An 18,331-nucleotide genomic window follows, 5' to 3' on the forward strand; every position below is an offset into this window, starting at 1 on the left:
CTCCAATGATTGAAGATTGGCTAATAGGATTGATGGAAGAGGCAGTTTACTCGCTCGCCGTCGGATCCTTACAAGGCACCCCGATCTACGGCCACGATATCTCCGTCTCTTCCTCACGCGAATGACGGGGATTTGGGCCTTGTCGGGTGTCTGTATGATATCCTTCGCGGTCGCCTCGTTGAAGAAAAAATCTTCGTCCAATACGAGGTGAGTAATCGCTGTCCTGATATCCAGAAGCTCTTTTTGGTTATAAGAGACGATGGCAGAAACATTATGTACAAAATAAATTACAAATAACGCGGAAAAACACACATAATAGTACAAATGGTTAGAGGGCTGTAAAACGGCAGCCATCTTCTCCGGCGCTGTTCAACCAGCTGTCTGCAGTCAGGCTGGCAAAAAATCAATACCTTGACATGATGGGTCAGACACTTACCACACTACAATACTTTGATTATTTGGGTTAGGCTTTGTGGTGTAAATTTACATTTCCACTAATGAGGAGATGTTCAATGCACAAACACACACACAAATACATGCACATTAATACACGCACACACACATAGAGTGACACACATTTACATTTTAGTCATTTAGCAGACGCTCTTATCCAGAGCGACTTACAGTTAGTGAGTGCATACATTATTATTTTTTTTTTTTCATACCCCCCGTGGGAAACGAACCCACAACCCTGGCGTTGCAAACACCATGCTCGACCAACTGAGCTACATCCCTGCCAGCCATTCCCTCCCCTACCCTGGACGACGCAGGACCAATTGTGCGCCGCCCCATGGGTCTCCCGGTCGCGGCCAGCTACGACAGACACACACCACACACTTTGGCTATGACAAGGACAAGCCAAAGCGGAGCTGTTTTATTGAAAGGCGACTCTGCAAATGGCCTTTTAATTAAATCCAAGCTTAATTAAGATGCATGGTTTATCCCCCTTCACTCCCCTTCCCCTACAGGAGTAATTACCCTCCATCTTAAAAGGTAAAATATGTTTATGTTTCCATTGTGTTGACCAGAAGACAGAAGATGTGTTCGAATACCCATACTAACATAATGTATACTACATACTTAATGAGCATATACTACATACTATATACTATTAGTTCATTTTAGTATACTGTAAATGAACGGTATCCTTTCAGTTGAGCGTACTAGCGCTTCGCCTGTCTACCGGAAGTTGATACTGTTGCTATGCAACCTCTTGCTAGCTTGTTAGCATAACAAATGACTTGCTAGACATTTTACGATTTCGGGTGTGTTCCTAAATTCAATCTGGAGTGCGCTCAGAGTGTGCTCTGGGCGTTCGTAAATCCAGAGCGTTGTCAGATTTTTCCATTTGTATATTCAGAGCGTTTCGCTCACTGAGCACGTCACTGAACGCTCTGGCCGAGGAGTAGGGTTGATCCAACCATTCTGACCTCACAACGGCAGTCAAGCACCCAAGCTAACTGGCTAACTTTGGCTAGCTATTTCCAGACACAAATGAGAGGACACCTCACTCTGACCATTTTACTCACCCTAGCAGAGCTGGTTAGGCTGTTTTCATGTTATCCAGAGCGTTGGTGACTGTAACTGTGCTGCTGGCAACAATTAAATTACGCTCTTTTTTGTCAACGTTTACCGACACCGGCCATATATTCAACAGGTGTTGAGCCGTTAGCTAATATACCGGTACATACTGCTGTAATGCTATGCGGTTCGTAAGGATAGTGTAGTGTATTAAGATTATGACTTTGTTAATGTTTTTAAGTGGAACCTGAGAGGATGTTTATTTAGTGTCAGAGGGAATTGTTTTAGTGTGACGCCACATAGGACAGAGAAGTCTGTGTGTTGTAGACAGGGGATTGGACAGTAGAGGGAGCCACCCATATTTTGGGGAAGATTATATATACTGGGTTTAAACGAAGAAGAACAGAGCGGCCATTGCAATTTGGGAACCACTGCTCTCCGGGTGATCTGGACACCTGTACACTTATGCTGAAATCTTGTGATATGAATAAAACTTATGATCAAAGCTCAGTATAAGCGGACTCCTTTGTTACAGCATTATTAGCAACATTTGACTCGACACTACAATAGCGTAGCAAACAAATTGTCAGCCAACATAACGTGTAACTTATTTGAAAAGTCATTACTTTATTACATTGCTCAACATTTTCTTAACATTTGGCATAATTAGTTAAAGCATAGAATTTGTTTCCGCTCTCGTCGGACTTCGGCTGCATATTTTCAGCCATTTTCTTCAAATCTGAAAAAATTGTGAAGCCACGCCCATTTTCGGAAGAATTGCATTATGGGCCCTAAAAGCACAGAAATAGTGTCCACTGCTTGTATACTTCGTATTTTGGCGAATTTAGTACGACATCCGGGGACTTTTGGCATACTATGACCAATAAGCATACTACATACTCAACTTACGTCACAAACATTATGGTTAGTGTGGTTAGTATGAGTATTCAAACACAGCTAGAGTCTACTGTCTTCTCCCTTGAGATTTGAGTCTCTGTGCATACCAACTGGCACCCTGTTCCCTATATAGTGCACTACTTTTGACCAGGGCCCATAGGGTAGTGCATTAGGGAATAGGGTGCCATTTGGGATATAATCAGAGTCAAACCTCAGGGGAGAAACTCTGTTTGTATGGGTGACTATTGAACAGCCAACAACCAACCAGCGCTAAAATAAGTTTGCATATGTTTGCTGATGCTGCTAAATACTTGTTGTTTATCTGGTGAAGAAATACATAAAGAAATAAAATGTAGGCCAACACATCCCCAAACCCATTCAAAAACCGTAACTAAGAACATTAACACAGCTCAATGAGAAGCGCACAGGCCAAGGTTGAGTTGTCGCAGAGCTTAAACGACTATTCAGAATGTGATATTCCATGTAGCTATTGTCCTTAGGGAGATAGAAACATCCTGTAACTATTGACTACTCAGAATGTGATATTCCATGTAGCTATTGTCCTTAGGTAGATGCTGTAACTCACAGCTCAACTTCTCTCTCTCTTCTCTCTCTCTCTTCTCTCTATTCTCTCTCTCTCTTCTCTCTCTCTTATCTCTCTCTTCTCTCTCTTCTCTCTCCTCTCTCTCTTCTCTCTCTCTTCTCTCTCTCTCTTCTCTCTCTCTCTCTCTTCTCTCTCTCTTCTCTCTCTCTCTTCTATCTCTCTCTTCTCTCTCTCTTTTCTCTCTCTTCTCGCTCTCTTCTCTCTCTTCTCGCTCTCGCTCTTCTCTCTCTCTCTTCTCTCTCTTCTCTCCTCGCTCTCTCTTCTCTCTCTCTCTTCTCTCTCTCTTCTCTCTCTCTCTTCTCTCTCTCTCTCTTTTTCTCTCTCTCCTTCCTCAATCTCTCTCTCTCTAGCTCTTCCTCTATTCTTATCTCTCTCTCTTTCACTCTTCCTCTCTCTCTCTCTCTCTCTCTCTCTCTCTCTCTCTCTCTCTCTCTCTCTCTCTCTCTCTCTCTCTCTCTCTCTCTCTCTCTCTCTCTCTCTCCCTCCATCTCTCAGTAAGCCATCTATTATGTGAATTTGAATCAGGTTCCTTCTTAACACAGCAGTGAATAAATAATGCTTGTAATGTGTTAAGCTCTGACATTTCTATAAAATCTTTGTATCTATAAAAATAAATTGTAAACGTTCATCTCGTTGATTCAACTTCAAAGGAAACTCATGAACAAGCATTCTGGTCTTAGAAAGGAGAGGACATGCATAAATTCCATTAAGCTGTGTTTTATGGTATGTGTTCATTTGTAGTTTAATGCCATTGCAGAAGGCTTCGTGCTCCTTTCATCCATCACCCCAACAACCTAGATTATACAGCGTTCTCTCTGGGGCAGCCGAAGACACACAAAGACAGAGTTCCATGAAATGATACCTCCAATTAAAACAATGAAAAGGAACCGTTATTTTGCCTTGTTTTTAAGGGGAGACATCATTATAGTTTATTGATTTGGTGTATTTTGTAGTTTGTGTATGCTGACCTGATGTAAATGGAGCATAAAGTTATGGTGGGAGGGGGGGGGGCTGTTTTAATGGAACAATGACACAACCACCACCAATGTAATTCCTACTTCCCAAACCGTAATTTGCAATAAGAAAGTGCATTAACAACATGCTTGATTGCACAGCAGAGGAAATGGGTCAGATATATGAATCAGCATCCCAACACATATCCCAATACATAAATCAAATTCTAATATAAGGAATGGCAGTGATAAGCTCCAGCTGCAACCCAACTAGTTACATTTACTCCTGGTGTTATGGCCTTTATAGTGTTATAGTCTCAAGGCCTTTATAGTGTTATAGTCTCAAGGCCTTTATAGCGTTATAGTCTCAAGGCCTTTATAGCGTTATAGTCTCAAGGCCTTTATAGCGTTATAGTCTCAAGGCCTTTATAGCGTTATAGTCTCAAGGCCTTTATAGCGTTATAGTCTCAAGGCCTTTATAGCGTTATAGTCTCAAGGCCTTTATAGCGTTATAGTCTCAAGACCTTTATAGTGTTATAGTCTCAAGGCCTTTATAGCGTTATAGTCTCAAGGCCTTTATAATGTTATAGTCTCAAGGCCTTTATAGCGTTATAGTCTCAAGGCCTTTATAGCGTTATAGTCTCAAGGCCTTTATAGCGTTATAGTCTCAAGGCCTTTATAACGTTATAAATTCAAGGCCTTTATAGCGTTATAGTCTCAAGACCTTTAAAGCGTTATAGTCTCAAGGCCTTTATAGCATTGATGGTCTTTAGACCTACTGGCATTGTCTGACTGGTGTGGATGATGTTCTCTAGACCTACTAGCTATTGTCTGACAGGTGTGGATGATGGTCTTTAGACCTATTGGCTATTGTCTCACTGGTGTGGATGATGGCCTCTAGACCTACTGGCTATTGTCTGACAGGTGTGGATGATGTTCTCTAGACCTACTGGCTATTGTCTGACAGGTGTGGATGATGTTCTCTAGACCTACTGGCTAGTGTCTGACAGGTGTGGATGATGTTCTCTAGACCTACTGGATATTGTCTGACAGGTGTGGATGATCGTCTTTAGACCTACTGGCTATTGTCTGACAGGTGTGGATGATGGCCTCTAGACCTACTGGCTATTGTCTGACAGGTGTGGATGATGGCCTCTAGACCTACTGGCTATTGTCTGACAGGTGTGGATGATGGTCTTTAGACCTACTGGCTATTGTCTGACAGGTGTGGATGATGGCCTCTAGACCTACTGGCTATTGTCTGACAGGTGTGCATGATGGTCTTTAGACCTACTGGCTATTGTCTGACAGGTGTGGATGATGTTCTCTAGACCTACTGGCTATTGTCTAACAGGTGTGGATGATGGCCTCTGAACCTACTGGCTATTGTCTGACAGGTGTGGATGATGGCCTCTAGACCTACTGGCTATTGTCTGACAGGTGTGGATGATGGCCTCTAGACCTACTGGCTATTGTCTGACAGGTGTGGATGATGGCCTCTAGACCTACTGGCTATTGTCTGACAGGTGGGGATGATGTTCTCTAGACCTACTGGCTATTGATTGACAGGTGTGGATGATGTTCTCTAAAACTACTGGCTATTGTCTGACAGGTGTGGATGATGGCCTCTAGACCTACTAGCTATTGTCTGACAGGTGTGGATGATGGCCTCTAGACCTACTGGATATTGTCTGACAGGTGTGGATTATGTTCTCTAGACCTACTGGCGATTGTCTGACAGGTGTGGATGATGTTCTCTAGACCTACTGGCTATTGTCTGACAGGTGTGGATGATGTTCTCTAAACCTACTGGCTATTGTCTGACAGGTGTGGATGATGTTCTCTAGACTTACTGGCTATTGTCTGACAGGTGTCGATGATTTTTCTAGACCTACTGGCTATTGTCTGACAGGTGTGGATGATGTTCTCTAGACCTACTGGCTATTGTCTGACAGGTGTGGATGATGTTCTCTGTCATGATCGTGTCTGTTTGTGAATGTGATAGGCTGCTGCCATGATCATGTCTGTTTGTGGATGTGATAGGCTGCTGTCATGATCATGTCTGTTTGTGAATGTGATAGGCTGATGTCATGATCATGTCTGTTTGTGAATGTGATAGGCTGCTGTCATGATCATGTCTGTTTGTTGATGTGATAGGCTGCTGTCATGATCATGTCTGTTTGTGGATGTGATAGGCTGCTGTCATGATCATGTCTGTTTGTGAATGTGATAGGCTGCTGTCATGATCATGTCTGTTTGTGGATGTGATAGGCTGCTGTCATGATCATGTCTGTTTGTGGATGTGATAGGCTGCCAGGTGAGGATGATGTTCTCTAGACCTACTGGCTATTGTCTGACAGGTGTGGATGATGGTCTTTAGACCTACTGGCTATTGTCTGACAGGTGTGGATGATGGCCTCTAGACCTACTGGCTATTGTCTGACAGGTGTGGATGATGTTCTCTAGACCTACTGGCTATTGTCTGACAGGTGTGAATGATGGTCTTTAGACCTACTGGCTATTGTCTGACAGGTGTGGATGATGGCCTCTAGACCTACTGGCTATTGTCTGACAGGTGAGGATGATGTTCTCTAGACCTACTGGCTATTGTCTGACAGGTGTGGATGATGGTCTTTAGACCTACTGGCTATTGTCTGACAGGTGTGGATGATGGCCTCTAGACCTACTGGCTATTGTCTGACAGGTGTGGATGATGTTCTCTACACCTACTGGCTATTGTCTGACAGGTGTGGATGATGTTCTCTAGACCTACTGGCTATTGTCTGACAGGTGTGGATGATGGTCTTTAGACCTACTGGCTATTGTCTGACAGGTGTGGATGATGGCCTCTAGACCTACTGGCTATTGTCTGACAGGTGTGGATGATGTTCTCTAGACTTACTGGCTATTGCCTGACTGGTGTGGATGATGGTCTCTAGACCTACTGGCTATTGTCTGACAGGTGTGGATGATGTTCTCTAGACCTACTGGCTATTGTTTGACAGGTGTGGATGATGGCCTCTAGACCTACTGGTATTGTCTGACAGGTGTGGATGATGTTCTCTAGACCTACTGGCTATTGTCTGACAGGTGTGGATTATGTTCTCTAGACCTACTGGCTATTGTCTGGCAGGTGTGGATGATGTTCTCTAGACTTACTGTCTATTGTCTGACAGGTGTGGGAGATTTTTCTAGACCTACTGGCTATTGTCTGACAGGTGTGGATGATGTTCTCTAGACCTACTGGCTATTGTCTGACAGGTGTGGATGATGTTCTCTGTCATGATCATGTCTGTTTGTGAATGTGATAGGCTGCTGTCATGATCATGTCTGTTTGTGAATGTGATAGGCTGCTGTCATGATCATGTCTGTTTGTGAATGTGATAGGCTGCTGTCATGATCATGTCTGTTTGTGGATGTGATAGGCTGCTGTCATGATCATGTCTGTTTGTAGATGTGATAGGCTGCTGTCATGATCATGTCTGTTTGTGGATGTGATAGACTGCCAGGTGAGGATGATGTTCTCTAGACCTACTGGCTATTGTCTGACAGGTGTGGATGATGGTATTTAGACCTACTGGCTATTGTCTGACAGGTGTGGATGATGGCCTCTAGACCTACTGGCTATTGTCTGACAGGTGTGGATGATGTTCTCTAGACCTACTGGCTATTGTCTGACAGGTGTGAATTATGGTCTTTAGACCTACTGGCTATTGTCTGACAGGTGTGGATGATGGCCTCTAGACCTACTGGCTCTTAACTGACAGGTGTGGATGATGGCCTCTAGACCTACTGGCTATTGTCTGACAGGTGAGGATGATGTTCTCTAGACCTACTGGCTATTGTCTGACAGGTGTGGATGATGGTCTCTAGACCTACTGGCTATTGTCTGACTTGTGTGGATGATGGTCTTTAGACCTACTGGCTATTGTCTGACAGGTGTGGATGATGGCCTCTAGACCTACTGGCTATTGTCTGACAGGTGTGGATGATGGTCTCTAGACCTACTGGCAATAGCCAATAGTCTGACAGGTGTGGATGATTTTCTCTAGACCTACTGGCTATTGTCTGACAGGTATGGATGATGTTCTCTAGACCTACTGGCTATTGTCTGACAGGTGTGGATGATGGTCTCTAGACCTACTGGCAATAGCCAATAGTCTGACAGGTGTGGATGATGTTCTCTAGACCTACTGGCTATTGTCTGACAGGTGTGGATGATGGCCTCTAGACCTACTGGTATTGTCTGACAGGTGTGGATGATGTTCTCTAGACCTACTGGCTATTGTCTGACAGGTGTGGATGATGTTCTCTAGACCTACTGGCTATTGTCTGACAGGTGTGGATGATGTTCTCTAGACCTACTGGCTATTGTCTGGCAGGTGTGGATGATGTTCTCTAGACTTACTGGATATTGTCTGACAGGTGTGGATGATTTTTCTAGACATACTGGCTATTGTCTGACAGGTGTGGATGATGTTCTCTAGACCTACTGGCTATTGTCTGACAGGTGTGGATGATGTTCTCTGTCATGATCATGTTTGTTTGTGGATGTGATAGGCTGCTGTCATGATCATGTCTGTTTGTGAATGTGATAGGCTGCTGTCATGATCATGTCTGTTTGTGAATGTGATAGGCTGCTGTCATGATCATGTCTGTTTGTGGATGTGATAGGCTGCTGTCATGATCATGTCTGTTTGTGGATGTGATAGGCTGGTGTCATGATCATGTCTGTTTGTGAATGTGATAGGCTGCTGTCATGATCATGTCTGTTTGTGGATGTGATAGGCTGCTGTCATGATCATGTCTGTTTGTGGATGTGATAGGCTGCTGTCATGATCATGTCTGTTTGTGGATGTGATAGGCTGCTGCATTGATCATGTCAGTAGCCTATCACAGAGTAAAAGCTGTATTGATTTGGACCTGACCTTAAAGGTAAGTCAGCCAACTGAGAGCTCCCCATCAGGCTCTCTCTCTGACTAAAGTAGCAGGATAGACAGTAGATAGCTAGTCTTTATACTGAGCATTGGAAAGGTCAAGCTGATGGTCTCATACTGGATTTCTTTCTTCTCTCAATCTCTTTTCTGTTTCTCTGTTTCTCTCTTCTCTCTTTCTCTGTGTCTCTGTGTCTCTGTGTCTCTCTTTGTCTGTGTCTCTGTGTCTCTCCTTCTCTCTTTCTCTGTGTCTCTGTTACTCTCTTTCTCTGTGTCTCTGTGTCTCTGTTGCTCTCTTTCTTTGTGTCTCTCTGTCTCTGTGTCTCTGTGTCTCTGTTTCTCTGTGTCTCTCTGTCTATGTGTCTCTCTTTCCCTGTGTTTCTGTGTCTCTGTGTCTCTCTGTCTTTGTGTCTCTGTGTCTCTCCTCTCTTTCTCTGTGTCTCTGTTACTCTCTTTCTCTGTGTCTCTGTGTCTCTGTTGCTATAGTTCTCTGTGTCCCTATGTGTCACTGTTTCTCAGTGTCTCTCTGTCTCTGTGTCTCTGTTTCTCTCTTTATCTGTGTCTCTCTGTCTCTGTGTCTCTCTGTCTCTGTGTCTCTCTTTCTCTGTGTCTCTGTGTCTCTGTGTCTCTGTGTCTCTGTGTCTCTGTTTCTCTATTTCTCTGTGTCTCTGTGTCTATCTGTCTCTGTGTCTCTGTGTCTCTCGTCTATGTGTCTCTGTGTCTCTGTTTCTCGCTTTCTCTGTGTCTCTCTGTCTCTGTGTCTCTCTCTGTGTCTCTGTTTCTTTGTGTGTCTGTGTCTCTGTGTCTCTGTGTCTCTATGTCTCTGTGTCTCTGTGTCTCCTTGTCTCTTTGTCTCTCTGTGTCTCTCTGTGTCTCTCTGTGTCACTGTGTCTATGTGTCTCTGTTTATCTGTTTCTGTTTCTATGTGTCTCCATGTCTCTGTGTCTCTGTGTCTCTGTGTCTCTCTGTCTCTGTGTCGTTGTGTCTCTGTTTCTCACTTTCTCTGTGTCTATCTGTCTCTCTGTCTCTGTGTATATGTTTCTCTGTGTCTCTGTGTCTCTGTCTCTCTGTTTCTCTGTGTCTTTGTGTCTACAGATAGAGACAGAGAAACAGAGACACAGGGACAGAGAGACAGTGTCTCTGTGTCTCTGTGTCTCTGTGTATCTGTTTATCTGTGTCTCTGTGTCTCTCTTTCTCTCTTTCTCTGTGTCTCTCTGTCTCTCTGTCCCTGTGTCTCTGTTTCTCTGTCTCTATCTGTCTCTGTCTCTTTGTGTCTCTGTATCTCTATTTCTCGCTTTCTCTGTGTCTCTCTGTCTCTGTGTCTCTCTTTCTCTGTGTCTCTGTGTCTCTCTGTCCCTGTGTCTCTGTGTCTCTGTGTCTCTGTGTCTCTCTGTGTCTCTGTGTTTCTGTGTCTCTGTGTCTCTCTTTCTCTGTGTCTCCGTGTCTCTGTGTCTCTCTGTCTCTGTGTCTCTGTGTCTGTGTCTCTGTGTCACTTTGTCTGTGTCTCTGTGTCTCTGTGTCTCTGTTTCTGTGTCTCTGTGTCTCTGTGTCTCTGTGTCTCTGTCTCTGTGTCTCTGTGTCTCTGTGTCTCTGTGTCTCTGTGTCTCTGTCTCTTTGTCCCTGTGTCTCTGTGTCTCTGTCTCTGTGTGTCTGTGTCTCTGTGTCTCTGTGTCTGTGTCTCTGTGTCTCTGTGTGTCTGTGTCTCTGTGTCTGTGTCTCTGTGTCTCTGTGTCTGTGTATCTGTGTCTCTGTGTCTCTGTCTCTGTGTCTCTGTCTCTGTGTCTCTGTCTCTGTGTCTCTGTGTCTGTGTCTCTGTGTGTCTGTGTCTGTGTCTGTGTCTGTGTCTCTGTGTCTCTGTGTCTCTGTGTCTCTGTGTCTCTGTGTCTCTGCATCTCTGTGTCTGTGTCTCTGTGTCTCTTTGTCTCTTTGTCTGTATCTCTGTGTCTCTGTGTCTCTGTTTCTGTGTTTCTGTGTCTCTGTCTCTGTGTCTCTGTGTCTCTGTCTCTGTGTCTCTGTGTCTCTGTCTCTGTGTCTCTGTGTCTCTGTGTGTCTGTGTCTCTGTGTCTCTGTGTCTGTGTCTCTGTGTCTGTGTATCTGTGTATCTGTGTCTCTGTGTCTGTGACTCTGTCTCTGTGTCTCTCTGTCTCTCTGTCTCTCTGTCCCTGTGTCTCTATTTCTCTGTCTCTATCTGTCTCTGTCTCTTTGTGTCTCTGTGTCTCTATTTCTCGCTTTCTCTGTGTCTCTCTGTCTCTGTGTCTCTCTTTCTCTGTGTCTCTGTGTCTCTCTGTCTCTGTGTCTCTGTGTCTCTGTGTCTCTGTGTCTCTCTGTGTCTCTGTGTTTCTGTGTCTCTGTGTCTCTGTGTCTCTCTTTCTCTGTGTCTCTGTGTCTCTCTGTCTCTGTGTCTCTGTGTCTGTGTCTCTGTGTCTCTTTGTCTGTGTCTCTGTGTCTCTGTGTCTCTGTTTCTGTGTCTCTGTGTCTCTGTCTCTGTGTCTCTGTGTCTCTGTCTCTTTGTCTCTGTGTCTCTGTCTCTGTGTGTCTGTGTCTCTGTGTCTGTGTCTCTGTGTGTCTGTGTCTCTGTGTCTCTGTGTCTCTGTGTCTGTGTCTCTGTGTCTCTGTGTCTGTGTATCTGTGTCTCTGTGTCTGTGTCTCTGTCTCTGTGTCTCTGTCTCTGTGTCTCTGTGTCTGTGTCTCTGTGTGTCTGTGTCTGTGTCTATGTCTCTGTCTCTGTGTCTCTGTGTCTCTATGTCTCTGCATCTCGGTGTCTGTGTCTGTGTCTCTGTGTCTCTTTGTCTCTTTGTCTGTGTCTCTGTTTCTGTGTCTCTGTGTCTCTGTCTCTGTGTCTCTGTGTCTCTGTGTCTCTGTGTCTCTGTGTCTCTGTCTCTGTGTCTCTGTGTCTCTGTCTCTGTGTCTCTGTGTCTCTGTGTCTGTGTATCTGTGTCTATGTGTCTGTGTCTCTGTGTGTCTGTGTCTCTGTGTCTCTGTGTCTCTGTGTCTGTGTCTCTGTGTCTCTGTGTCTGTGTCTGTGTCTCTGTGTCTCTGTGTCTCTGTCTCTGTGTCTCTGTGTCTCTGTTTCTCTTTCTTTCTCTCCTTTTTATATACAGGTTAGCACAATGAGAATGTTATCTCCAAGTGAGACCTTTGTCTCAAAATGTCTCCTAAAAACTGATCTCCACAACCAATGATTCAGTTTCTTTCAACAGATATTCAGCAGGGTATTTTCCTCTTGCTCCTAAATATAACGAAAACACAGACCGAAAACGAAGATATCAAATGAGTGTTTTCTACCCCAGCGTTCAGCGCTATTGATTGCACAGAGACCAGGTAATCTCACACAGGATAAGTGGACCAATATAAATACATTTCAAATAAGCTGCACCACTAAAACAAAAAACTGTAATAAAATGAACAATAGTGTATTGACAATTTTTTGCATGCAGTGTTATGTTATATTTCACCTTAAAAAAAATACTACAACAATAAACTAGTGTTCAATGTCTGTTGTCATCAGCCTAGACATGTTTTGATCCCAATTCTTATGGGCCCATTTCTTATCAAATCTCTGTGTGTGTAGAAATAATGCAAGGTTTTATATTTAGCCGACGTTTCAGAAACAAAGGCCCCAGCTCTTCTCAGATGTTTGACAGCCTGTAGTGTAAACACAAGTCATAACGTGGAGAATACTTGAGGTGAGGAAAACAATCACAACATAGAAGAGTAAACTCTTTGTAGACAGCAACCTGGATAAGATGCCCCTAAAGAGAGACATTTTATAAACATAACTGTGCAGCTGTACTCAGAACTACAGAATTGGACCGCATCTTCATTGATAAAATGAATTGTATTCCAATCCCTTTGCCATGATGTGAAAGGAAAATGTTTCCCACAATCTAAACAGACAAGAAGATTTCTGATGAAGATCTACTGCTGTACCTCATGAGTCTATCACTAGAATGTACAGAATGACAGTAAGAGGTTCCATTTCCATCCAACTTAGAATTTAGGGCTCTGACACACTCCATTTGGAGTCTAGAAATGCCTCCCAATGAACCTAACACCATAACAGCCTATCTGAATATTTCTACTGAACAATGGCAGTACTGTAGAGGTTGTTTAGTCTAGGTGGCCCAGTGTGTGTGTGTGTGTGTGTGTGTGTGTGTGTGTGTGTGTGTGTGTGTGTGTGTGTGTGGGTGTGTGTTTGTGTGTGTGTGTGTGCCTGCGCCCATGTTTGTGCATACCTGAGTGCCTGTGTGTGTGTGCAAGTAGAGAGAGAGAGAAAGAGAGAGAGAGAGAGAGAGAGAGAGAGAGAGAGAGAGAGAGAGAGAGAGAGAGAGAGAGAGAGAGAGAGAGAGAGAGAGAGAGAGAGAGAGAGAGAGAGAGAGAGAGAGAGAGAGAGAGAGAGAGCGAGAGAGAGAGAGAGAGAGAGAGAGAGAGAGAGAGAGAGAGAGAGAGAGAGAGAGAGAGAGAGAGAGAGAGAGAGAGAGAGACAGAGAGAGAGAGACAGAGACAGAGACAGAGACAGAGACAGAGACAGAGACAGAGAGAGAGAGAGAGAGAGAGAGAGAGAGAGAGAGAGAGAGAGAGAGAGAGAGAGAGAGAGAGAGAGAGAGAGAGAGAGAGAGAGAGAGAGAGAGAGAGAGAGAGAGAGAGAGAGAGAGAGAGAGAGAGAGAGAGAGAGAGAGAGAGAGAGAGAGAGAGAGAGAGAGAGAGAGAGAGAGAGTTGCTGTTCAATATAGTAATATAACACTGCTGCAACATATTTAATAGAATACCTGGACAGTATTCAGTTGAATTGATGAGAAATCCGAACTTAAATCCAAGTTGAATATAAAGAAATAAAGGACATGTTGACAATTCTCCAAATATAACACCTCAGGACACGTTGACAATAGTCCAAATATAACACCTCAGGACAAGTTGACAATACTCCAAATATAACACCTCAGGACATGTTGACAATTGTCCAAATATAGCACCTTAGGACACGTTGACAATAGTCCAAATATAACACCTCAGGACATGTTGACAATAGTCAAAATATAACACCTCAGGACATGTTGACAATTGTCCAAATATAACACCTTAGGACACGTTGACAATAGTCCAAATATAACACCTCAGGACACGTTGACAATAGTCAAAATATAACACCTCAGGACAAGTTGACAATAGTCCAAATATAACACCTATGATTCTTCACAATGAGATGTTTCATTAAACAATCAATGATCCATCTACTGAGGACACAGCAGTAGCAGCCAGCTAGCTAAAAGCGGTGTGGGGTTTTGTGGACCAACAACCCACTTAATGAGTATAGGATTTAGGAAAGAGCTATTTGTGCATTTACTTTTTCATAACAGAAAATATTAGCAATATTATCTTATGTAATGTGCCTGTTTTTGCTAGCTGAGATGAGTGAGATGTGTTATGTTTTATTAACTATCAACAAGTCAAACTGTTGTTCAGAAAATCGTTGTGGGTATGAATGATTATTAATCTGTGTAGGTGTGAATGATTATTAATCTGTGTAGGTGTGAATGATTATTCTCAAACTTTAATCTACAGGTTTGTTTATTGCATCTCAATTACAATTGTTCTATTTAAATACCCTTTAACTACAGTTTGATTTAATTTTAATTTGCTAACGTTAGTTTCCTCCTTAACACTTTGTTTCCAACATTACAAATCCGTATCCAGTGGCTGTTTACAAATGGCCCTTTTCTGTTTATCTCCCCAATTACATTATCTAAACTGAGTTTCAGGCTGGATCCCATTATCTAAACTTAGTTTCTGGCTGATCCCAAAGAGCTGAGATCCATCACAGAGAATAATAGCAGCTGAGCTATTGTTCTGTATTCCACTATCCATCCAACACCTCACCTCCAGTCCTGACTGCATGCAACACTGTTTAGAATTTCTGATTGTTTATTTCATTTTGGATTATTGTTTATTTCACTTGCTTTGGTAATGTAAACATATGTTCCCCATGCCAATAAAGCCCACTTAAATTTAAATGAATTGATTTGAATTGAGAGAAAGAGAGAGATAATAACCTCCTGTCCTGACTGTGTGCAACAGCGTTTAGATCCACCATGGAGCCAGTGTGAAGGGAGTAGAGATGATTCTACAACATGGTGTGAAGGGAGTAGAGATGGTTCTACAACATGGTGTGAAGGGAGTAGAGATGGTTCTACAACATGGTGTGAAGGGAGTAGAGATGGTTCTACAACATGGTGTGAAGGGAGTAGAGATGGTTCTACAACATGGTGTGAAGGGAGTAGAGATGGCTCTACAACATGGTGTGAAGGGAGTAGAGATGGCTCTACAACATGGTGTGAAGGGAGTAGAGATGGCTCTACAACATGGTGTGAAGGGAGTAGAGATGGTTCTACAACATGGTGTGAAGGGAGTAGAGATGGCTCTACAACATGGTGTGAAGGGAGTAGAGATGGCTCTACAACATGGTGTGAAGGGAGTAGAAATGGCTCTACAACATGGTGTGAAGGGAGTAGAGATGGTTCTACAGCCAATAGAAAGATGGAGAAGCTGTGGGGCAGGATAATGCCTTCTCACCCTGCAGATAATGTATAATTACAGACAGGCCTGGTTTACATAATCACACTACAGCTAGCTAGCTACAAGTCTTCGTGACAATTTCTCTATTTCCCCCCCACTCTCTCTCTATCTCCCTCCGTCTCTCTCCCTCCCTCTCTATCACTGCGTAGATTAACCCACTCTCAGATTACTGGTAATTATTTGCTGGAGCTCAGGGAGGAACTGAGAGAGACCACAGAGAGAGAGAGAGAGAGAGAGAGAGAGAGAGAGAGAGAGAGAGAGAGAGAGAGAGAGAGAGAGAGAGAGAGAGAGAGAGAGAGAGAGAGAGAGAGAGAGAGAGAGAGAGAGAGAGAGAGAGAGAGAGAAGGCATCCCAGCAGAGATGGATATGGGTGGCCTGGCCTGCCCTGGGCTTCGTGCTAGCTGGGCTATCTTCCTAAACCTAGGTGCTCTCCAGTCTGAAGCAGTCAGACAGACCCCTCTAGGTAATGCAGTCATGCATCACCAAATCTGCATCAAGTGTCAATCCAGGAGCCGAAGGGCTGTTTCAAGTCTCCTCTCACTTCACCTTCTCTCTCTTGTCTTTCCAATGTGGGTGGTGATGAAACCCTGATAGATGCAGGCAACACATTCATCCACCCCCATTAGACAGACAGCAGAATGACTGCAGGGGGAATACACATGTACACTGGTATCTGCATTATACTATATCAGGATTACAACGCATCTCAGAGTATATGGAGTAGCTGCGGGGTTGGCGAGTAGAATATGTCATCAGCTCTAGAAGTTAGTAAGGAGTGAAAGAGTGATGTAACTGGACACATTATAGATAATGATGTTGTAGACATAACGCATATGCAGCATGATGAAGTATCATGGATACACATGGAGGGGCAATTAGCTTGCCCTTGATCTTAATTCATTCCGTTATAATAAGCATATTATAGAAAATAGAATATATCATCCAACATTTGCGGTCGTACTATATGCCTATGCGCAACAATTAGTTGAGGTGGAAAACCAAGGTGGTTTTTCCAAAAGTGGGTAAAATCACATTTACCGATGTGACATGAAATGGGGTTCTCAGTCAAATAGCAGATGTCGAGAGAGTCTCGTTTAAATAGGCTGCTTTTCCTGGCTCCAAATACAACATGTTAATCTGTAGCCTACCACCGCAATACACCGTAGGCTGTGACATTGCTTTTTTGTATTACATTTTTGTCATTTAGCAGACGCTCTTATCCAGAGCGACTTACAGTTTTTTTTTCATACTGGTCCCCCGTGGGAAACGAACCCACAACCCTGGCGTTGCAAGCGCCATGCTCTACCAACTGAGCTACACGGGCCCTACATCACAAGACAATTCCCCTATTAGGTACTAGATAGTCTCAAAGTTGTTGTTTTTCATAATAATGATACATCAATTCGTTCTCTAATTTGATAATATTGTGTATTCACTAAGTGGTAGCCCCACAGCAGCGTAACTATTAGAACACTAAACAGCCGACCTAAAGTCCTCTACCTGGACGCTCTGGCAAGTCCGCGACAAACATTCGATACATCGGTTCCACATTGTTGTAAATTAGCCTACTATATGGCCCCGTAAAGGTACTCAACCAGCGTTTCAGAATGAAATTCACAAGATTCACAAGACTAAAACACCGTAAAAAAAGAGCACAAAATGACCCATCATGTAAAAGTAGGTTATTGTAAGTTAATAAAATCTCGTGATATATTATAATACAAAGTTGCAGTGCATGGTCGTTACTCAGTCAGTCACAATCCACGAGTTACTAACCAAAGCAGCTCACGTAGGCTATTCGGATGAGTTTACTGCAAGAATATCTATTGAGACTCCACTCAAAGCCTGCATTGAGCGCAGGCAAATAAAAATGCCTCCCTGGCAATCCATCCTAAACACCTTGCATTTTCCGCGCACGTCCATAAAGCTACATCGATTTTCTCCCGGACCAAAAATAAAGCAGAACAATAAGAAATACAGCAATGACGTACCTTTCACACACGAGAACATCATTGAAAATATGAGATTCCAAAATATAATTCCAGTTCTAATCCTCATGGTTCTAGATGTAACAAAGTCTTTCCCGCCGCATTTAACGCATCTTCTATTGATCATGTCAGATAGTTCGATAGACCCCGCGTAGTATCCGTCTCTATACACAGCCTTCATATTTACAACTAAACATGTATTTAGGTTGGTAAGTATTCCTTTTCAGCCAGAGACAGAAATCCGTCGATCTATGTCTGACGCTGAGAACGCAGCTAAAAGTGAACAGTGAATTTGAGGATAGCGCAGCAGCGGCAGCAACCTTGACGAGGACTCAACCATCTCGCCGAGAGGGGCATCAAGTATAATCTCTGGTGTGTTCTTGTCTGTCGCTATATCTCCCTCCACCTCGCTGCCTCCCTGCTCTGCTCTGCTCTGGCTCTGCTCTGCTCAACCCTCCGCGATTGATAGCTGTGCTTTAGAATGCTGCCGTATCAATCGGGCCATTGAACTGGACTCTAGACTCTAAAAAATATTTCATGCATTTGCAAGCTGCTGAATAAATCGTTACCTAAGTAGAAAACCCAATACAAGCACACGTTTATAAACCAATAAGAGAAATAGATGTGTGAAGATGACAGCTTGTTGTTTGGGGCAGCTGGATATAAAGACTTGACTGCATCTCATCCTAAAAAGCTGAAGAAACAAACCCGCCTGCTAGGCAACAGCAGAACTAGCATTTATTGGCGCTGATGGGAATCACATTTGCAACGCAAAGACGAGATGCTTTTGTAACTAATGCTGAACTGCATGAGGCAGGGCTCTTCTGCCCTCTGCAGGTTTAGTAGTCACTTTAAACAGGG

At 43.6% G+C, this 18,331-nt stretch overlaps 1 pseudogene; it reads right to left on the minus strand.

The window, feature by feature from the left end:
- Positions 1-17,855, minus strand: part of LOC123486974 — a 115,663-nt pseudogene extending 97,808 nt beyond the window's left edge.
- Positions 17,856-18,331: the final 476 nt, after the last annotated feature.

Source organism: Coregonus clupeaformis, unplaced genomic scaffold (genome assembly GCF_020615455.1).
Source record: "Coregonus clupeaformis isolate EN_2021a unplaced genomic scaffold, ASM2061545v1 scaf1394, whole genome shotgun sequence".
Classification (NCBI taxonomy): domain Eukaryota; kingdom Metazoa; phylum Chordata; class Actinopteri; order Salmoniformes; family Salmonidae; genus Coregonus; species Coregonus clupeaformis.